This window comes from Aulonocara stuartgranti, assembly GCF_965226115.1.
Source record: "Aulonocara stuartgranti genome assembly, chromosome: 6".
In the NCBI taxonomy this organism is placed as follows: domain Eukaryota; kingdom Metazoa; phylum Chordata; class Actinopteri; order Cichliformes; family Cichlidae; genus Aulonocara; species Aulonocara stuartgranti.
In genome coordinates, this window is record NC_138944.1 from 403,997 (window position 1) to 427,240 (window position 23,244).

At 46.8% G+C, this 23,244-nt stretch overlaps 1 pseudogene across 1 annotated transcript; it reads right to left on the bottom strand.

The window, feature by feature from the left end:
• Positions 1-925: 925 nt before the first annotated feature.
• LOC309708271 (UDP-N-acetylglucosamine transferase subunit ALG13-like) lies at positions 926-23,049 on the bottom strand (annotated as a pseudogene). Its single transcript, XR_014280881.1, has 25 exons — positions 22,930-23,049; positions 20,430-20,513; positions 20,305-20,355; positions 20,183-20,229; positions 14,788-14,860; positions 14,634-14,715; positions 14,343-14,508; positions 14,123-14,186; positions 13,424-13,541; positions 13,225-13,289; positions 10,769-10,869; positions 10,611-10,696; positions 10,248-10,509; positions 9,933-10,040; positions 9,519-9,666; positions 8,850-9,020; positions 8,653-8,688; positions 8,522-8,577; positions 8,302-8,370; positions 3,530-3,656; positions 3,186-3,305; positions 3,037-3,077; positions 2,414-2,531; positions 2,034-2,141; positions 926-1,569 (listed from the first exon to the last, which is right to left on the bottom strand). The product of XR_014280881.1 is annotated as a UDP-N-acetylglucosamine transferase subunit ALG13-like (transcript).
• Between the last annotated feature and the right edge of the window lie 195 nt (positions 23,050-23,244).

Consider the following 23,244-nt stretch of genomic DNA (forward strand, 5'->3'; position numbering starts at 1 on the left):
AGCATGAAGCCATCAGGACTTTGACTAAACCAGGATGGTAAACTGCAGAATTCATGGTTCCATCAACAAAACAAATGGATAAACACACAAACAGACCTCTAATCCAGGTAACTGCATGTTACCATGGTACCTTATCAGCAAGTATGAAACCAGCACCCGTTAACCAATCAGATCTATAAAAACCACAGTGATCAATACACATACAGTATAATTTAAACATGTATCAGGCTGAGTCAACACACCATCTGCAGATTTTCATACAACCTGTGGCGCTTTTCTCTCTGAAACAAGCGGCGGTGGATGGAGCAGCTACATCCACGTGAGCTCATCCCGAATGATAATGTCACCATAAGCAAATCCAGATAAAGAGTTCCTGGGCTGAGGGACGTCCCTCAATCACCGCGTTTCTGTTCTTGGCTGTGACGCCACTTCCTGTGACAATAAAGGTTTAAAAAAATGACGACAGGCGACTCATTGGGGGGGGGGCAAAGCAGTCGTTCAAACATCCATCAGTGTAATCAGATTACTTACTGAACTTCAATGTCACAGCAGCTGTAATGGAAAAAAATGCCTTTATTGATTTTAGTTTCCATGGAAACAAAGAAAATCAGAGTCAGCCTCCAAAGCTCTCAAATTTTCTGCTGCTATGAATCACACTCACCCCTAACCTGCACAGGTGAGAGTTTTCTACCTGAGAGCTCAAACTGACACACTGAGGCGCTGGCCCCTCGCCAGAGATGACGACCTATCATCTGTAACTCCCCTCTGATCCCCCCCCTCTCACGCCCTGTGGAGAATCGCACCTTTCTGGCTTTATTATTTTACTTCCTGTTTGCTCAAAGCATAAAAAACAGGAAGTTGATGTTTGGGACTGTTAACTGGACAATAGTCATGTGACCAGATGAAGCAAAAACGCCATCTGCTGGTGAAACAAACTTTATTCACCCAAAACCCAAACAACAAAACATCAACACAAAGAGATCCCTCCACAAATAGGGACTGGTCACACCCACCACCTCATATTGGCTGTCACAACATGAATTTTAACCAACAGCAACATCCATTAACATCCAGCCAATATTTACCTTTAAATCCTAACTTTAATTTTGAAAGTCTTGCTGCAGGAAAAGTGTTCATAATAATGTTACCACTAATTCAAAACAAAAGGGGTTTTAGCCTTGAGCTAATATGCACGTTACATAGTGGGTGGGATGTAGTGTGTGGCTGTGTGGTGAGGGGACGGGGCAGCAATGTATCCAACAACGTGAGAAGGGTTGGGGGCAGGGCAGTAGAGTCGTGGGGCGTGGCCTCCAGTCGATATTGGCCCCCAGTGGACAGAGGAAGGGAGGCATGGGTGGTAGGAAGAGTGGTGAGGGTGGTGGGCGGGATGTGGAAGAGGAGGTGCAGGGGCAGTAGTCAGGTAGGTGCTTGGGGGTGGAGCTTCATATGGCAGGTGGAGTAGTGGGAGAGGAGGAGGGAGGGGCGACTGATCTGGGTAGAGGAGAGCAGAGGAGGGGGCGGAGCCTGGAGGAGTAGGACTGATGGAGGAGGAGCTTTCCATGGAGACACCTGAGGAGACAAACCACATGCTTATATTTTCAAAGTAAATTCGTTTATAATGCAGAAAATTTGGGTTTTAACGTGGAGGCAGACTAATCATGTGACCTGACCAATGACTAACAGCGCCTGCAATTGGCCCATTGTGCTTCTGTCTTCATTTACACTGCACCTGACTCCAGAATTACTGCATCGCACTTCCTGTCTGTTGCCACGCCTGTTTGCTATGTTCATCCGGTCAAATTTCACCTTAATAACAATACAGTAGTCATTCGGTACAGGAATGTGACAGCTGGATGGTGTAGGGTTCACCCCACCCTTCCTTCCTCATCACGCCACTCTCACTGTTATGCAGCTGTAAAGCTTCACCAACAGACCTGCTGACCTCCGGCACTTCTACACTGTTTTATTGACAAACACTTCCTGTTTTGGCAGCGTGTGCACTCCAAAGGTAAAGGTGTGTCACTAGTACTGACCGCCGTTGTGTCCCTCTGTCTGTCCATCTGCAGACCTGGAGGATTCTGGGTAGGAGCTGGCGGGCTGATGGGAGATCCGCCCAGTCTCAGAGAACGGCTGGGAGGCAGCTGGGGACGGAAGATGGGACAGATCAAGTCACAGTAAAGGGGGTGGAGCTTAAATTAAAACACCTGAGGGACCATCCATGCTGTAATGACATCACTGCACACATCTTCCTGTTAGTCATGTGTTCCCCACAGTTGCCGCCTACCTGATCGCACTGTTTTATTGTGAAAGGCTTTGCTACGGAAGTGAAGGCTCAGCTAAAAGATGAAACTTGCATCTTTTGTATACAGGTGGAGGAAGTGCAGCACCACCTGCTGGAACCGATCACTCTTACCGTGCAGAGGGGGCTCCTGGCCCAGGTAGGGCGTGTAGGGCTGGTAGGGGTAGGCAGTCTCAGGTGAGGAGGCGGGATACACCTGCTGCTGTTGCTGCCAGCAGCTCTGATGGTACCACTGAGGAGACAGATGGTCACATGACGGTCACATGACAAATTCACAGCATCATGTCATCACCTGAACCTGAAACACCTGCAGAATCATCTATAAACATTCAAAGAACCTGAAGGAAACGTGTGTCTCTTTGAAACGGCAGCCACAGGTTAAAGGAGAGGAACACCAGTCACATGACCTCCACAGGACCCAGGTGATCAGAGTGTCCTTGGAAGATGTTTACCACACCTGCAAGTGACTCAGGTGCACTCAGACTTCTGCTGCTAAAACAGATTTGCCAGTGGAGGAGCTGAGCTAGTTTCAGTCATTATGTCCTGTTTATAGGTCGGAAACCTGCAGTCAGCTGAGACTGAAGGATCACCTGGATGATAACGAAAGGTTTCTCCCACTGAAAACGTCCAGAACAGAATCAACATTCTGTGATGCTCCGTGAGTTCATTCAGGCGTCTCACCTTCACCTGTCAGCGCCGCTTCAAAGACTGCTGTTTACTGTTCAGGTGTCTCTTACCTGGACGCCCAAATTGAAGTAATACTGGAGGACTCTGCAGTCTACACACACACACACACACACACACACACACACACACACAGACACACACATAAATCAAACTGATCCATATGGATACAAACTGTAAACACAAGCTTTTGACTTCTGACCTCTTGGTAAATCACTTCCATTAGGGTCATATGAATAAGGGGGCGGGGCTACCACAGTGCAGAGCGGCTCACCCAACTCATTAACCAACCAGGAAGAAGCAGCTGGGATCGCCATGGCAACTGGAACCAGAAAACGTGTTAGTGTATGGCAACCTAGTGAGAACCAATGAGACTGAAAGACTTCGTGTCAGCTAAAGCTCTCAGAGGTGACAGAAGTCCCTCCCCCTGATATTCAGACTTCCTGTTTTAGAGGTGCAGCCAATCAGAGCCAATTAAAGCGGGTTCGGGCCTTAAACAGGGCAGAGCTCTGAGAGAAGTAACTGAGGTGGGCAGTGTTTGCTTACCTGAGCGTGTCTGCGCGTGTGTGGCTGACGGCAGGTGAGCAGCTGCTGGTAGCCGTGATGAGGAAGAGGAGGGTGAGGAGGAAGAGGAAGATGGAGACGAGCAGATGACTGACAGCGGCTTCACTACCTGAAACACACACACACACACACACACACACACACACACACACACAACACACACACACACACACACACAGCAGTGAGCGAACACCTGCAGCTCTGCAGGCAGCCCTTTTGGTTCTGGATGGAGCAGTGGATCTTTTCCAGACTGAGACATGACATGAGATCAGCAAGCCACCGAACATGGGAGGGCGGGGCAGCGGCCTTCCACCTCTCAAGTCCACCTCATGGACTTGAGAATGGGAGCTGGGGTTACACTGCACAGTTTATTATAGATGCGAGACATTACAGCTTTGCCTGATAGTTGCAAATTAAGGAGCTCGTCCAGTAAGTTAGCAGCTGGAGCTTCTGGAAAATTTGAGAGGTGGGATTGCAAAAAATGTCTGCTTTGTAAAATCTATCTAAAAAAGTGAGTTTTGGGAAGATGTATTTTCCTGCCAGCTGATCGAATGATGATAGTTTATTGTGTATAAAGAGACCTTTAAAGTAAATAATACCTGCTCTAAACCAGACCTGGAACAAGTTGTCCAAAGCTGGGGGAGGAATAGGTGGTTTGAAAGGATGGGGCTTTTAAGTGAAAAATAATTAAGATTGAAATGTCTCCTGAACTGCGCCCAAACCCTGAGGGAGTGCCGAATTATTGGATTAGATGTAAAGTTGTCAATGGATGAAGGAAGAGAAGAACCCAGAAAGAAGGCAAGAGAAAATTCCCTGAGTTGAGCCTGATTCCATTGCCAGCCAGCTGGTGGGGCCCACACCCTCCCCAGACTGGAACCAGTAGGTCAGGGACCGAATGTTGGCAGCCCAATAGTAAAAGCGGAAGTTGGGGAGTGCCAGACCCCCTTCAATCTTAGGTTTCTGTAAATGCACCTTAGCTACTCCAGGTCGTTTACCCTTCCAAATATAAGAGGAGATTCCAGGAGAGTCTAGAGTTGTAAAGAAAGACTTGGGGATGAAGACTGGTAAAGATTGAAATAAGTTGGTCTCAAAGGTACGGTTTAACTTGGTTTAAATCCTACCTCTCAGAGAGGTCGTTCTCTGTTGCTATGGGGCAACACTCCTCGGCTTCTGCCCCTATTTACTGTGGTGTGCCTCGAGGGTCCGTGCTCGGTCCTGCTCTTTGTACATGTTGGGATTAATTTTTAGTAAATACAACATCTCCTTTCACCGTTATGCCGATGATATCCAGATTTATTCACCTCTGAAATCCGATGTGTCTGCTTCTTTGCAACCTCTGTTCAACTGTTTGCATGAAGTTAAATTTTGGTTATCACATAATTTTCTTACATTGAGCGAAAATAAGACCGAAATCATAGTCTTTGGTAGTCACACTCCGCTAGACCGGTTAGCTGATGCCCTTGGCCCTCTCGCTAGCCATCTCTCGCTCACTGTAAGGAACCTCTGAGTGTTCCTGGAGGGCCCTTTTAAACTTCAGAAACACGTCTCCACTGTGGTAAAAACAGCTTTTGCCAGTTGCGTCAGATATCCAAAGCAAAGCCATTACTTCCTTTAAAGGACCTTGAAAAGCTTGTCCACGCATTTATCACATCCAGACTGGACGACTGTAACTGCCTCTACTCGGGCCTCCAACACTCTTCTCTTTACCGGCTTCAGTTAATTCAAAATGCAGCTGCGCGTCTTTTAACAGGTACGAGAATCTATGAACGCATAACTCCAATTTAAGCAAATTACATTGGCTCCCTGTCAAATATCGCATAGATTTTTAAATTCTTTTGTTCACTTTTAAAATTCAGAATAATTTAGCGCCCAGCTATCTCTCTGAACTCCTCCACTTACACAATCCCAACAGAGCACTTAGATCGTCCAATCACAGGCTCCTTGCACAACCTAGGTCTCGAATGAAGTCGAGCGGTGACCGGGCCTTTGCAACCGTGGCACCCAGACTCTGGAATAACCTCCCTGTTCATGTTCGTACTGCCGAGTCGATCCAGTCGTTTAAATCACGTCTTAAAACTTATCTTTTTACTTTGGCCTTTGATTCTAACTCGTTGGCTGTTTTAGCTTATTGTGTTGTTACCTATTGTTTGTTGTCCTGTTTTATTGTTTGTTTTAATTGTCTCGTGTTTTCACTGACTGTGAAGCACTATGGTCAACACTGTTGTTTTAATATGTGCTCTATAAATACATTTTGATTTGAAGTGTAAGAATTTAGGAAGGATATTCATTTTAATTGAATTAATTCGTCCGACCACAGTTGTGTTCAGGGGTGACCACTGTTGAAGGCTTTGTTTGACATTCTTCAATAGTGTAAAAAAGTCGGCTTTGAGAAGTTGTTTATACTTTCTTGTAATTGTAATACCAGGTAGGTGAACTGCTCCTTGACCACTTTAAAGGGGAAACCCGACAAATCTATTGGAAACGCTTCTTCATTTGATAGACAAAGTTCGCTCTTGGACAGATTTAATTTATAACCACAGACTTGACTGAAACGCGTGAGTAGAGACAATATAGACGTTAGGGAAGCATGTGCATTTGAGATAAAAAGCAATAAATCGTCAGCATAGAGAGAGACTGTTCAGTTTGACCTCTTTGTATGCCCTGGACAAGTTTACTGCTTCGAAAAAGCATTGCTAAAGGTTCAGTAGCTAGATCAAATAACAACAGGCTAAGGGGACAGTCCTGACGTGTGCCACGTTTGAGTTTGAATGGTTTTGATTTCTGGCTATTAGTGCAAACAGACGCAACAGGGGACAAGTATCCGGTTGTTCAGTGATGACGCGACGAATCCTACTTCCGGGTCTAAAGTAGTCTGCGTTTAATATGGCTTTTGTGTTGTTAACATGTTTAATGTTATGTATTTTCTTCTATTTGATCTCAAAAAGCTCCTAAAACAGTCAGTGATCACTGTTGACCTCCCTCGGCTTTTATTACCGCTAATCATTTATTTAAGCTCAGTTTTTAAAACCTTAGGGTGTAACTACAGCCCAGCCCATGCAGCAGTATATGAATGACTAACCTCGTATTGTGGATGGATTATCTCAGTTGTTCTCCTGGCTGAAGTTTGGTCCTTTTACAGCATCCTGCCATGTGATTACATTTGTTCCTGACCACCGAGAACACTCACGGTAACTTTTATCGAGTGGAAAAAAAAGTTAGCTTGTTTATATTATGCTAACGTAGCTGTGTCGCTAGCGGTCACGCAGCACATCATTATATACCAGCTAGCCCAACTTCAGTAACCCTACAAACATTACTGCTGTTTAGTTTTCTGTCTTCATTTATGCTGGAAGTGATAACAGAGCTGTACGTTTTAATTTGTTTCCAAAACCCCGCAGTCAGGGCATGCTATATTGTATTTAGATAGAAGCTAGCGAGCTAACTCCCTGCTAACTTCTAACTCCGTTAAATGTCATAAATTCCGTTTTCATGGATGCCTGGATGTTAAACTCAATTGTTACACCTGGTAGAGCAGAACGCTGATCATTTTATTAAAGATGAAAGACTTTAGACAGTTTTTCAACTCTCAGTAATGCCACAGTGATCGTTTGATATAAGGACCTGCAGCGGAGTTTAGACCCAGACACGGCTAGTGACGTCAGACTGAACAACCGGATAGGCACTTGATCCATGAGATGAAGTTGGGACCGAACCCATATCTTTCCAGCACAGCAAATAAATAGTTCTACTCCACGGCATGAGTTGAAAGAAGTTCAAATTTGGTTTGGAGTTCAATATGTTTCTTGTAAACCTCAGAGTCCTTATTGTATGCATAGTGATGGTCCAAGTGTTTTATTTTATCAGCTAATTCTTGCCTTTCTTTGAAGTTTACCCTCTTTACATTAGCTGTATATGAAATGATCTGCCCTCGGGGATAGGCCTTCATTGAGTCCCAAACTAAAAGGCTAGAAATATTTGGGGAAAGATTGGCGTCTAAAAAGAGCTTAATTTGGTTATTTATAAATTCCAGAAAGGTATTATCAGATAGTAGTGTGGGGTTAAAACGCCAACTCCTGTCTGTTCTAGGTAAGTCAGGCATAGCCAGTCATAATTAAAGGGGCGTGGTCTGATATAACTATGGCACGGTATTCACAGGCACATGCAATACTAGTCAAGTAGTCTATCCTAGAAAAAGTGTGATGGACGTTAGAGAAAAAGGAATACTCCTTTCAGTCAGATGCAGATATCGCCAGATATCCCTGTTCCCGTATGTAGAAAGAAAGGAATGAATGTGTTTATGTTTTTGAACAAAAACAGGAAATGCACACTCAGACTTTGTCCCGACTGCCGTTAGACCAAAACCAAGAGAAGAAGAGAGCTCGGCGCGTCACAGGAACAGGAAGTGCTCAAAGTCCAAGCACCACCACCTTCAGAGGTTGCGACCTCTGGAGGATGACGTTGGACAGGCGCTTTAGGCCTGCTGTACAGGTTTTTGATTGGACGAACAATGTTTAGAGCCGTTCTCTGTCCAGCTTGTCGCCGCCCACCGAGACGAGGCGGAGCAGAGATGGCAGCTGCAGTCTATGGCGCGGTCGCAACGATATTCTCCTGAAGTCTGAAGCAGGAAGTTGAACTTTCCCGGGTCTGAAACGAGACGCTCAGACTGCGAGGCAGCAGCGCCAACCACTGAGCTACCCTGGCACTGCTGTCACACACGCGATGATGTCACCTTCAAGCTACGCTGCGGGACGTACCTGCTGGCTGTAGCTGAAGTTCACGTCTGATCTCGTGGGAGAGTCAGCCACGCCTCCTTCCTGCTCATCCTTTCAAAATAAAATAAAAACAGACTGATTACAGCTTCATGGGGTCACTGATCACATGACCTCTTCACACGTGCGAATTTCAAACCTGTTTTCATGTGCAACATTATGCTGACCTGCATCACACTAACAGGAGACAGAGGTCAGCTCTTACCTGATTGGTGGAGGTCTCAGTGGCGCTGTAAACTCCGGAGGTCTGGAAACTCTGATCTGAAATAGTGTGAGACGGAGTCACCAACATGGCTGCTGCAGGGAGGCGTGTCACAGCGGGATCACGTTACTCACCCTGTGAACTGTAGATGAAGTCCTCCGTGTACTCGGCTGCATGCGGGAGACACACACACACACACACACACACACACACACACACAAAGTCAGTTTCTGATGAGTTTTCACAGTAAAAACCTCTCATTAGACTTTTACTGTGAAAGGTTACAAAGGGGAAGGAAGTGAAAATCTGAAGTGAGCAGTGGCGTCCTCACCCTGGTCCTCCACTGTGCTTATGTCCTCCTGCTCCTCCTCTGACGAGCACACGGGAGTGTTTCTGGGTGGGGGGGCAGGGAGAGGGGCCCAGAGCCTCTCTGAACTCTATAGGAGGAGCCAGAGGGAGGGGCTGGGGCACCAATGGAGGGGGGAGGAGCCACAGTGGGGCCCTGCATAGGAAACAGTAAAATGTGACCTGAAAATGTTACACCTGAGTCTTCTTCTTCGACAACAAGTCTGTGACCAATCATCAGTCGCCTCACTCAAGGGCCCTTTCTATTGGCTGCCAGCAACAACCAAGAAAAGGCTGTATATAAAAGATAGACATGTTTGTAGGAGTTTAAAACTGCATTCTTGTTAATGGCCTAGAGGGGGCGATAGCTGTGGTCACGTGGAAGTGGAAAAAACCTCAGTCACTCATCTCAGCTCACACACAATAAAATGGAGTCTGACGTCTCAGAGGACAAATATCTGGGACACTCTTGAAGATGTGATGTCGCTGCTTACCTCACCTGTCCTCAGTAATGTAGAATCTGGTTTTTGAGTAACCATCATTTAAACGTGTTTACCATAAACCACGTGAAGTACACGGCCCCTCCCACCTGCCTCAGCGCTCCGTGCACACACGCGCCGCCATCATCGGAGGATTTTTCCCAGCACATACTCACTGGCAGCGGAGGGAAGACGCCGTCGCCGGCGCCATCGAGCTGGTAGTACGAGATGGCTGCGTCCAGATCGGCCGGCTCCTCCACCGCCTCGGGAAAACCAAACTGACACTCTTTGTTCAGAGCCGCTGCCAGCTGACGCCGACTGCGCCTGAAAAAACCACGGAGGAGAAAATAAAAACCCACCGACTGACATCACATCCTCTTTCAGGCCAGAGTGACTTTGTCTGCGATTACAGCACCTCATGTCACATGACTCGATTCATTTTAAAAACAGGAGCTGCTTCAGAGATCAGCTGACCGGTCATTCCTGGTGGTTACATCAGTGTCGTGCGTGTTGGCGTGTCGTGCGTGTCGTGCGTGTTGGCGTGTCGTGCGTGTTGGCGTGTCGTGCGTGTTGGCGTGTCGTGCGTTTACCGGGACCTGAAGGTGAAGCTCTCGTAGTCCTGATAATACCTGCGACCAGGATGGTAATAGGTCAGCTGAGTACCAATCAGGTGACGGTTCAGGAAACGGGTGGAGCTTCTGACCAGAAACATTTGCGCGCGTGCACACACACACACACACACACACACACACACACCTCATTAACATGATATTTTTTACCGATGGTCGGAGCCACTGACATCGATCAGGAAACTAAGGGGGCGGGTCCCACCTTTAGAAAAGTGCATTTAAAACATTTGTGTCTGTGAGTCAAACTGCACAGGTGCATCTCAGGTAAAGTCTCACCTTGAGGCTCCGTAGCGTGGTGTTCGGGCTGGGGGGGGATGGTGATGGTGAGGTGGGGCATAGGGGTCATAGGTCATAGCTCCAGGTGATGGAGGAGGGGGTGGGCGGGGGTGGCCCGCCGGTTGGAAGCGAGGTGGCAGACTTGAGGGGGCGGGGCCTCCATAGGAAGGAGGAGGTGGGATTAGCAGCTCTGTTCCCTTCATCCCACGAGATTTCCTGAAGTAGCGATGGCGGTGATGCCGCTGACCACGAGAGTCCGGGTCTGAGGGAGAGACAGGAAGAGACCGTACAGGAAGTCAGGTGAGTAACACAGGAAAAGGATAAAACAAAACAGGGAGTGGATGGGGAAAAAAAAAGAAGCACCGAGGTCTCCTTTTCTGGAGGGCGCAGCCACATTCCAGGCGGGAACCGGATTCACGGGTTTGAGGTCCGTCAGAGGGACCAGGTGTCTGTGAGGAAAGACACGTGAGTGATGTCACAGCGGCACTGATGGACGTGATCCTGCCGTGTGTGTGTGTTACTTCTCGCCCAGTTCCTCGATGAACACCGTGACGGCGGATGAGTGCGTTCCCACTTCCTGGATGAAGGCGTTGTAGTACTTGCCCTTCGGCTCCAGACGCACCTGAAACAAGTTTCATTCCTGATGTCACAAACATGGTGGCTAGGGGGTGGAGCCAAAAATAAAATGCCACCTATCTTATAGTACCACAAATGTTTTTGGAGCTTCATTCATAAGAGTTACAGCCAGTAACCACAGACAGTAACTGTTTTTCAGTGCTTTCCGTGTCTGAACAGCTGATTAAAGTTTGACCTCTGACCCCTCGCTGTAGTGACCTCACCAAAAACTCACAACACGCATACCGAGACGCCTCAGGGGCCCGTTCTTCGTACCTCGCTAAGTAAGTTAGCTGGATTTGATTGTTGACGATTTCGCGTGATCTTGGATCGTTCGGTTCCCTGAAGCTCATCCGGGACTTGCTGTCATAGCAACAGAGCCGTAAGCGTAAACCTGCTGGGGAGCAGGTTTACTTTATGTAAACAGGATTAGATCGCGGCCACGCAGGTATGTCCGCGTCATTCATACGAAAGCAACAGCGATATTCCACCACTGTTTCACCATAAATAAATAACATCAATGTAACTAAAGACAATGCAGCACCTGATCCTTTTATTGATTTCACACAGGTCATTTCCTAAAAAAGGGAAATGTACTATTAACATTCTATTACATGTATGTGATTATTACAGATGTAATTCATATTTCAGAGTAGTAATTGTAAATTACTTCGTGTAATCAAGATGAGAGACCACGGCTATAAAAGCGAAGGTGGATTTGGGAAGCCTGTCGCAGCCATGTCCTGTCCGTATACGCGAGCCACCCATTGCGGAAGGTGCAAGATTGATAAGGAGAGTCCTCAGAATTCAGCGTATATTGCGGGACAGACAGGATCCTTTAGCTCAGCGCGACAGTGTGCTCATAGAGAGATATCGATTTTCCCGTGAGGGTATTATTCACTTAACCAACTTGTTGACGAGGGGGTGCAGGACCACCACCTGTCTTTTTTTGCTCTGCCCTTTTCTTGGTTGCTGTTATGAACAAACAAAGAGTATTCCAGGGTCTCTTTCCAAGAGACTAAAAGCAATATAAGTGATAAATATTACCATTCTGTAGAATATTCTTATATTTCACTTTTACTTGTTCCCATGTTCTAGTGGGTCCTGTTGTGGCTCTAATGTGAAAGGGGATATAATATAACATATTATAATGTAATATAATGTAATATAATATTGGATAATATGGTGTGATATGATAAATCTACCCTACCGCCTACTGGTGTTGGCCAGAGGGGCCGATGGCGCAATATGGCAGCCTGGCTTCTGTCAGTCTGCCCCAGGGCAGCTGTGGCTACAACTGTAGCTGCCTCCACCAGTGTGTGAATGTGAGAGTGAATGAATAGTGGCATTGTAAAGCGCTTTGGGTGCCTTGGAAAGCGCTATATGAACCCAATCCATTATTATTATTATTATTATTATTGTTATTATTAAATTACTTACGAGTTTAATTTGTCAGCAACTTCCTGCCAGCCCTCTCTCCTTGCTTTTGCAGCCTTTGCAGTGTTCCCTTGTGTTTTAATTAAACTCTGAAACTCCTGAAATCCCTCACTCAAGAGTTCTTGCTCTGCTGCTGGAAAATACCGAGCGCGCTCCTTCGACATTTTTGCCGACCAATCAGCGGGTTGCCGATCAATGTTTCTACTATCGATGCGTAGCCCCTTTTACGACACCCAGTGATCTCACATTACTTCATCCAGCTGTACTAATCGTCAACAGCAGGTGTGTTCGGAGAACCGGATTAGCGAGCTCACGGTTAGCGCGATGATTTGGTCTTGGATGTGTCATTTGATCTTGGATGTAGTAAGCGACGTACGAAGAACGGGCCCCAGGTCACGAAACCCAGAGTCCCCTTGATGTTTACGTGCTTGATAATTACATTCTCCAAAACTACTTCCTCCAAATGTTTCAGCATAAAAGCCTCTTTTAGAAGTGAAGTTCTCCTGTGTAGTGAAATGCTGACAGCTTTTAATTTGAAAGGAATACAGGAAGTGTCAAGAGTTTGTAAAGGAGAGTGAGCCTAGATGCACTGGTGGATTATTTTATTGCAGGTGAGGTCAAAGGTCAGAGAGCGGTTCCTTTTTTTCTTGTCATGTAAAATGTTGACAGAGCTTTGACGAGGACGTCCGTCTCTGCACATCGATATAAATCAGAATAAAAATAATAATAATTCACCATGTCATAAACAGCGCCAGCCTTATTAAGCATCACTGGGCACTCTCCCTTTGTATCCTGTAGCATCTAGATAACCTGCCGGCTGTGAGGTCAGAGCCTGAGGCGGTTTGGTGTGAATGAACTCTGACCTCTGTGTCTGAACCTTGTTCACATCCGCGTTATAAAGTTTTCAGTAATACAGTCTTCTTACCTGACACTTGTCTCCCAGGAAGTACTGCCTCCCTGCAAACACCATGTAGTCCGTCTTCTGCATCTCTGTCACAGTGATCAGATTAGACCGTCACAGGAAGTAATCAGATTACACAGCTGTCAGTTGTACAGTGTCCAGCTTCAGTTCACCAGCATTACTTTATCCTGACGCTGGTCTGGATTAGTTAAACCTGCGTTACCTTTGCAGGTGTCCTGCCACACATCGAACTCCAGGTTTCTGTAAACGTCCCCGTCCAGAGACTTCATCACCTTGTAGGGCAGAGACAGTCTGGAGGGAGGCGGAGCTTCTGCAGGAGGCTGAACAACAAAAACATTACATCAGCTGCAGTTCCTGATGTCCAGCAGAGGCAGCAGTGAGTCAGTCCCATAAACTTCCATGTTTGCTGACTGCTAGCTTCACCTGACCAATAATATGGCTGCTGTGAGGTTACCGTACCAACAGATCATCCAAGAAGGCGGAGCTCCAGTTTAATGAGTGAAATTCAACAGTTATGATTGGATGCCACTGACTTGCACGTCACGGATTCTTCTGGCATCATTTGGCTCTTTGCATTTTTACCTTTCTTACTTCACCAATGACGAGTTCACGTGTTCCAGGTCCTGCTGATGGCGTCCTACGACTCTGAACAAACTCAGGCTGAAACTAGACATTAAAAGCTGCAGAGCAGAGGTCGTCAATGCAGAGCCTCAGGCGTGAAGCAGGAAGTAGAGCGTGTTTCTAAAGACCCTGGTGGCTCCTCTGAACGTTCTGGAGGATTCGGCACTGTGGTTGTTTTTTAAGTTTCATTTTTCTTTTAGTTTTTGGTACTTTTGTTGCTGTTAGTGTTGTTATCCACGAATGCTCGGGCGATCGAATCGGCATCTATCAGCATTCCTACCTTTGAGTCGTCCGTCACAGCTCGTGGTTTCTCCTCGATGGGTCCGCCTGGCTCCGCCTCCTCACTGCAGAGCACAAACAAATGGGCCCTCAGTTCTGATGTTTCCATGACGATGGCTGCTTCATCAGTTTCTGATTTCGTCTGTCACTGTTGCCCTGGTTACCATGATTCCAGGTCAGAGCTGCTCTGCCGCAACGTCCTCAGGTGTGTATGTGTTTACCTGTGCCCGCGGTCCTCAGGTGTGTCATATCCAAGGTCAACATCACTGCACATGGATGGACTGTTTCTATAGCGACGACCTCCGACCCTGAAGGCCTCCATGGCCTGGCAGAGCTCCGCCTCCTCAAAGCCAAATACCTGAGTGTAAAGCAGCTCATACAGAAGAGCTACACACACACACACACACACACACACACACACACACACACACACACACACACACACACACACACACTGAGTGCAGAGGAACTATAGACTTTCTGTGTTCGGCCAATCAGATAGCAGCACTCACACTGACAGAGGGCGGCAGAGGCGGGGTAACTCCTTGGGTAAACAATGTCATAGTGACCATTGATGGAGCAGCACAGCGTCACCTCGGCAACACAAAAGACTGACAGTCAGCACCAGCCAATTACCTCACAGACCTCAGGGTCACGTGACCTTACCTTGTCCACAAAGTCGTCCTCCGAGATGATGGTGGCTGGTTTCCCCGGGTAACGGTAGATCAGGAAGCAGCGCCTGCACACATGGAGTCATGTGACTCAGAGTCGTACTGAACCAGAGCGATAAGGGACGCCTCATTTATGATGTCATCACGCCACAGACTCAAACTGATACTGACATATTCACGGGTGCACATAAGTGGTCCGCAGGTGCACATTTGCTGTCAAAATAAAAGACGCGCACCAGATAAGAAGTTGCAACGCGCGTTTGCGTCCATACAAAAGGCAGTGTCTTTGTCCGCTTGAGCAGGATTTTCACAGCACATTCTGCAACACATCAGTCTTTATTTATAAAGCACTTTTCATACAAAAATGTAGCACAAAGTGCTTTACATGGTTAAAAGCAGCCCACCCTACCACTCACTCCCCACACTCTCATTAACATGAACGATCATGGACACACACACACACACACACACACACACACACACACACACACATAAAAAGTAAAATTGGGCTGGGCACACATGAGCCAGGTGAGGAAACACTATCACAGGGAGCCGGTCACAGACCGCAGCTTCCAGGCCGGGCACACGGCAGGAGGGAGGCAAAGGAGCCCCCCAGCCAGGCTGAGAGGACCCACAGAGCCCCAGCAGCCCCGGTGCAGAGAGCCCCCTCTGAGGAAACACTGGAGATATGACCTAATAAGAGTATATGCAGAATAAAAAGATAAAATAAATAAGAATGGGATACAGTATAAATATAAATAGAGTAAGAAGATAAAAAACAAATAAGAATAAAATCAATAAATATTAGGTAAAACCTAAATTAACAATATAAATAGAATAACAGGATAGAATAAATAAGCATAAAATAAATAAATGTTAGGTGAAAGCTAAATTAAAAAGGTGGGTCTTGAGCCTGTTCTTAAAAACATGTACGTTCTCTGCGGCCCTGAGCTCCTCCGGCAGGCTGTTCCACAGACGAGGACCATACCACTGAAACGCTGCCTCTCCGTGAGTATGTGTCCTGACTTTAGGGACAATCAAAAGGCCAGTACCAGAGGACCTCAGGGTCCGCGAGGGTTCGTATAGTAAAAGCAGATCTGAGAGATAAGAAGGCCCAAGACCATTAAGACATTTAAAAACCAATAAAAGAACTTTAAAATCGATCCTGAAACACACGGGGAGCCAGTGCAGCGATTCTAAAACCGGTGTAATGTGGGCCCGCCCTCTGGTCTTCATCAGCACACGAGCTGCACAGTTTTGCAAAAGTTGTAAAGGTGAAATATTCTTCTTAGGAAGACCAGAGAGCAGGGCAGTAATCAATGCGACTGGTAATAAAAGCATGCATCAGCATCTTCGTGTTACACTGCTATGCAGATGACACCCAGCTCTATCTGTCCATGAAGCCAGATAACACACACCAATGAGTTAAACTGCAGGAATGTCTTAAAGACATAAAGACCTGGATGGCCGCTAACTTTCTGCTTCTTCATTCAGATCAAACTGAGGTTATTGTACTCGGCCCTGAAAATCTTAGAAATATGGTATCTAACCAGATTCTTACTCTGGATGGCATTACCTTGGCCTCCAGTAACACTGTGAGGAACCTTGGAGTCATTTGGAGCAGATTTCTCCTGTTTTGGCTTCCTGTTAAATCCAGAATTCAAAATCCTGCTCCTCACATACAAGGTCTTAAATAATCAGGCTCCATCTTATCTTAATAACCTTGTTGTTGCGACTTTCATCCGTAAATAAAGCCGCGGCCGGCTGAGTTGGTTGTGTCCCTGTGACGCGCCTCCAATAATCCATAATGAGTCGTACTTGTACTTTGCGCATTTATTTTAAGAACAAAACAAAAACAAACATTTGCGCTTTCAATCAATTTACAACTAGCGCATGGATTAACTGGTGTGCCAAAAAATGACGGTCAACAGAAAAGTTTGCCCACAAACCACTCACCCAACACACCTGCTGCGAACACCGACATCAGGTAAATAGACTGTGACCACACCCACATACCATCACCTGAGACGCAGGTAAAACTATACACCTGTGCCACCAAAACAAAAAGGAAAAACATAAACATTGACTTTGGCTCTTACACTTGTAGTACCATATCACCCTATTAGAGCGCTTCGCTCTCACACTGCAGGTCTACTTGTTGTTCCTAGAGTATTTAAAGGTTTCTGATCACAACTAGGGCTGGGTATCGTCACTGATTTCTAGAATCGATTTGATTCCGATTTACAAGGTCCCGAATCGAATCGATTCGATTCGAATCTGGGAAATTTTGCCTCAGACAGTCAGAAATATTATAATTCAGATCTGTACATTAACATATTTTTGTATCTATATAAAGGAAGCTGACACTCGCAAGACTTTATCAAAGGTGTGAGCATCACAGCAGAGGCCTTTGTGTCAAAGTAGCTGAAGATAAAACAGAAAAACATGAAGGAGATTTTCCTGGCCTGGGATTTTATAAAAAATATTCTGCAGTAGATCAAAAACGAAAGAAAACCATTAATCAACATATGAACATCACCTCTGAGTTACAGCGGTTTTATTAGAGACACAGCGTTTTGCATTTTGCATAATTTTAGAAAGTTTAAATTTGTTCAGTAACCTGTTGAACGGCAGAAATGAGGTTTTCTCTTCGGAAGTAGGTAAAAGGGAAAAAAACTGCGGCCGACAGGCTGTGAACAACGGCAGCCTTGTGCGTAACAAGCAAGCGAATAATGAAGAAAACAGATTTTTAAACGGGAAACTGTTCTTGAAATATACTGAGAGATAAAGCTAACAGCTCTAGAATCAGCGCAAAAAGGACGTAAACACAAAGCGCGGACCCGCCGAAACATCAGAATCAGCTCGTCGATTTTAATCGATGAATCGATTATCAAAACCCACCCCTAATCACAACCTGGTGCTCCTTGTCCCTGTGTATGAGCCCTTAGTGCGCAGGGAGCCACCACCACAGTCCAGAGATGGACGGAGGAGAGCGAGGAGGCTCTTAAGGACTGTTTTAACATCTACTGTGTGGGAGGTGACCTGTGACGACCACGGAGAGGACATCGACAGCCTTGTGACATGCATTACTGACTATATTAACTTCTGTGTGGATAACGCCGCACCCAACAGGACTGTGCGGAGTTTCTCCAACAACAAACTGTGGATTACCGCAGAAATGAAAGCCGTCCTTAAGCAGAAGAGGAGGGCCTTCAAATCCAGGGACAAAGAGGAGTTGAAAAGGGTGCAGAGAGAGCTGAGGGGACTGATAAGGAATGGGAAGGACAGCTACAGGCAGAAGATGGAGAACCAGCTTCAACAAAACAACGTTGGTGAAGTCTGGAGAGGCCTCAGAACCATCTCAGGCCACAAACAGCAGAACTCTCTGCCTGGGAGGGATGTGAGGTGGGCAAATGATCATTTCTTCAACAGATTTGACTCAGCCATGAGGCAGTCTACAACATCGGCTGCAGACTCACCCACCCCCACTGCTGCTGTTCCACCTCAGACACTTCACACCTCCTCTATTCACCCTGCTCACTCCCCCCCACCCCCAACAACAGCATCCAATACACACTCAACACAAGGCTCCAGCCTGTCTCTCTCAACCACCCAGGTTAGGAGGGAACTGAGGAGGATTAATGGCAAGAAGGCAGCGGGCCCAGATGGCATCAGCTCGAGGGTCGTCAGGTCCTGCGCGGACCAACTGTGTGGGGTGATGGAGCACCTCTTCAACCTGAGCCTGAGGTTGGGAAGAGTCCCACAGCTCTGGAAAACCTCCTGTGTTGTACCAGTGCCAAAGACTTCAAGCCCCAAGGACCTCAACAGCTACAGGCCGGTGGCTCTGACATCCCACCTGATGAAGACCCTGGAGCGGTTGGTCCTGGCTCAGCTTCGGCGCCTAATAAGCTCATCACTGGACCCACTTCAGTTTGCCTACCAGCCTGGCATTGGAGCGGATGATGCCGTCATTCACCTCCTACATCGTTCCCTCGCTCACCTGGAGACCGCTGGAAGCACTGTGAGAATCATGTTCTTTGATTTCTCCAGTGCCTTCAACACTATTCTTCCCTCGGTTCTGAAGGACAAGCTGGAGAACTCTGGAGTGGACCATCACCTCACTACCTGGATCCTGGACTACCTCACCGACCGACCACAGTATGTGAGGACTCAGGGCTGTGTGTCGGGCAGGGTCGTCTGCAGTACGGGGGCCCCACAGGGAACGGTTCTGGCTCCGTTCCTCTTCACCATCTACACTGCAGACTTCCCCCACAATTCCACCCAGTGCTTCCTGCAGAAGTTCTCTGATGACTCTGCAATAGTCGGCCTCATCACTGATGGGGACGACAAGGAGTACAGAGGACTGACTCAAGACTTTGTGGACTGGTGCCAGCTGAACTACCTCCAGATCAACGCCAGTAAAACCAAGGAACTGGTGGTAGACTTCCGCAGGCACAAGCATTCTCCACTGCAACCACTGAACATCCAAGGTATGGACATTGAGGCTGTGGACAGCTACAGGTACCTTGGTGTTCATCTGAACAATAGACTGGACTGGACTCATAACTCAGACGCCCTCTACAGGAAAGGGCAGAGCAGGCTGTACCTGCTGTATTTTTACTCAGTTGTATATAGCATTTGTATTCTATTTTTATCCTATTGTATATTTTATTCTATTTTATTCTGTACAGTTGTGTACAGTATCTTATTCTATTCCAGTGTTCTCTAATTTTTGCTATATAACTTTGCACTGTCCACTTTCTGCTGTAACAAAACATATTAGTCCCACACGTGGGAAATTAAGGTTATCTTATCTTAAAAGTAGAATGGGAGGCAGAGCCTTCAGTTTTCAGGCCCCTCTTCTGTGGAACCAGCTTCCAGTTTGGATTCAGGAGACAGACACTATCTCTACTTTCAAGATCAGGCTTCAAACTCCTCCCTTAGTTATGCTGCAACAGGTGTAGCCTGCCGGGGATTCCCATGATGCACTGGGTGTTTCTTCTTCACTCACTATGTGTTAACAGACCTCTCTGCATTGAATCATATCTGTTATTAACCTCTGTCTCTCTTCCATAGCATGTCTTTATCCTGTCTTCCTTCTCTCACCCCAACCAATCACAGCAGATGGCCCCGCCCCTCCCTGAGCCCGGTTCTGCCGGAGGTTTCTTCCTGTTAAAAGGGAGTTTTTCCTTCCCACTGTCGCCAAAGTGCTTGCTTGTTGTGATTTGGCGTTATATAAATAAAATTGTATTGTGATTTAGGATGGTATAAAACAAAAAAAGAAACAAAAGGAAAATTCTGGTTTGGTAGCCACACCCCTCAGGTCAGCTGGTTTCGAAACACGCCGTGACTGCTCATCGAAGAAAACACAGCATACCTGCATCACTCACCTGTACAGCTGAGACAGAGCCTTGATCTCCACCTGACCCACCGTCTCCTGAAAACACACACAGGTTAACACACTGCCTGCAGGTGAACAGCTGACTGAAGGTCAAAGGTCAGAGATATTCACCTTTGGATCCTCCAGACGTTCCAGGTATTTCTCAAACGAGCCTTCAACAAACTGCAGAGGACAGAAAACACAGCACAATGAAGTAACTGAGTATTTCTCTCATACTCAGAATACTCTGAACTCACCGGCTCAAAGTTGCATCTATTGGCTCTCATGAAGTTAGCGCAGTCCTGACGGATCTTCTGATGGTAATTCTGAGAGAAATACAACTACACACACACACACACACACACACGAGAACAGTTTTTCTGAGGTTAGCCTCGCGGGTCGCCATCACGCTGACGCACACACCCAGAAACCACTCCGAGATGACAAACAGCCGTCACTAACAGTCAGGGGGACGAGTTAGGGACAACCTCAGACTGCTGAGCAGCAAAGCTCAGGTGAGCTCAGGTGTGTCGCTCCTGGGGAACCTGCCAAACGCCTCAGCGCGAAGGAAACAGGAAGTTGCACCTCTAACAAAACACAAGAGTGACAATCTCTTCCTGCAGGAGAAAAGTAATCCACTACACTCCCATTGAGGTAAGAGTCACAGGTAATGGATTACTCAGAGTAACAAGCGAAGCTGATGGGAGGAGCTTCACACAGACATCTGAGGACAGGTGAAACCTCTGAGGAGTCCACAGGTCACTGACACGTGTTAGTGTTGCTGTCCCTCCTCATGAGCTCGCTGCCTCCTGGTTCTGGTTCGGCCCACACTAGGGTTGCCAACCGTCCCTTAAAATACGGAATCGTCCCGTATTTAGAAACAAAAGTACACGTCCCGTATTGAGCTAATAAGGGACGCACTTTGTCCCGTAATACAGTGAGAATCAAAAGTAGTCTATAAATGTTCATGGATTTAACGCTTTGTTTGAAAACATAATTCCCAGCCCCTCTCCTGCTTTGTGACCAATGAGCTGACAGCACACTTATGACAATTCGAGTATGACAATTCAGATTACCGCTCATCTCATTGGTCGAGGAAAGGTCGCTTACGGAGAAAATACCGGAAGACAACAGGTGACCACAACAAGAAGCATGGCCAACAGGGGAACAAACGCCGACTCTGCGGTGCAAGTCTCGGACGACAGTACACCTAAAGCTGGGCAGACACTGTGCGATTTTTTCAGTCACGTTATTCAGCTCCTGCTCAAACTGCACGATTGACTCGCAGGGGTTAGAAGTTGGTAGGTCACGATGCAGGTCTCACACTATACCGCCCGATGCTCTGATGCGACCTGAGTGCTCACACTGTGCCTCCATAACATGAAGGTTATAACAGAAAATCTGTCGCTCGCTCTCTCCGTCTTACACTCACACAGACACACCACCATCAACTTTGCTAAATTGCTAATGAAAAACACTCATCAGGCAGCTGTGATTGAGCAGCAATGTAAATCCAACTGTTTTCACGGTTGTTGTGGTCGTGATCATTTTGTGATGCCACATCGAAAAGGCTCGGATGAGCTTTCCAAAGTTCTACAAGTTGTGCCTCCATCGCTTGTGTCCAGATCACACGCTGCACAGCCGTGCTGCTCCATCTTTTTCACCAACGTTTACGTGTTTGCGCGCGAGCAGTGTGAGCGGCTGTGGTGAGAACCTCACGAGCGATTGATGATCGGGAGCTGGTCGTGAGGTGTTAATCACTTCTCGTTACCCCACGTATACTACACGACGCACGATGAAGGCCAAAATCGGTCCGATCACTCAAAAATCGGCTCAAAATGGGCCTAAAACCGCACAGTGTGAGCCCAGCATTAGAGCAGCAATGTTTGTTCCCCTCAGAGAAAGGGAAGAATGGGAAAAGGAAAACACCTGGCTGGAAAACGTTAATATGGGCATGTGCAGTGAATATCAGCGCTATGTGGCCAGAAGTGTGATAATATAATTTATTTTGTGTAATAAACGACTGCAAGGATAGATGATTACAACAAATAGATGACTAATACATAAAAGTAATACATAGATGAATAATGATGAGTTATGATGCGTAATCATGGGAACAAGCGGGTTTACAAACAGGAGCAGCTGATTAGCATCAGAAAAGCTGAAATAATATTTCAACTGAAGCCGATTGTACTAAATGCACTAAATGTGCACTGTTACAAGAATATTTTTCTTTCTATTGTTTTCTATTATTTTAAGTTAAGCAGGACAAAGTTCTTTTAAAGAAAGATTTACTTATATTCTCAAAAGTTAAGCATGACAGGCTTCTGTTTAAGAAAGAGACCTGTTTTACTGTGTTAATGTTGTCATTTTGAGCTAAAAATAAATGGCTAAATGATCATTTGTTTCACATGTGTTCATATCACAAAGAATATGCATCTACTTAAATCAAATTCAAGTCAAAGGGTTAAAAAAATAATTTCACACACAAAAAAAGAGCTAGAAAATTCACCACACTGGGAAGGGTGAAGACAACTGGGTCGCCCGGCCCTGGCCACGAGGTGTCCCTTATTTATCTTTCAGGGAGTTGGCAACCCTAGCCCACACTCTCCGCAGACCTGCTTTGTGCGGCGGAATGAAACTGTGTGCACTGACGTCTGTGACCTTTGACCTCGCCCAGTTTGACCCAGAGTTTAAACAAAGTTCCCTCACACCGTAACTGTACTCGGTACGCCTCCCTCCCGCCACCCAGCTCACCTGCTCGGACACGGCCCGGAACAGGCTGGACGCATCGCGTGCCACCATCTTCCGGTACAGGCCGAGGCTGCACAGGTACTCGTCCATGTTCACGAAGTACTTCTTCAGGCCTTTCTGCATCGCGCCGCCACTCCGTCACCTGCACACGGACTGAACGCGAGCCCGCGAGCTCAGGTGGGATTAATCAGGTCTGATGGGCGCGCGGAGCCTCGCGGTGCTGCTGAGGCCTTCGCGGACCGGCCCGGGCTCGGAAATACCAGCGCTGCTTTTTGTTTAACGTCATGTTTGTGTTATTATGTGACTGGTTGCTGATGT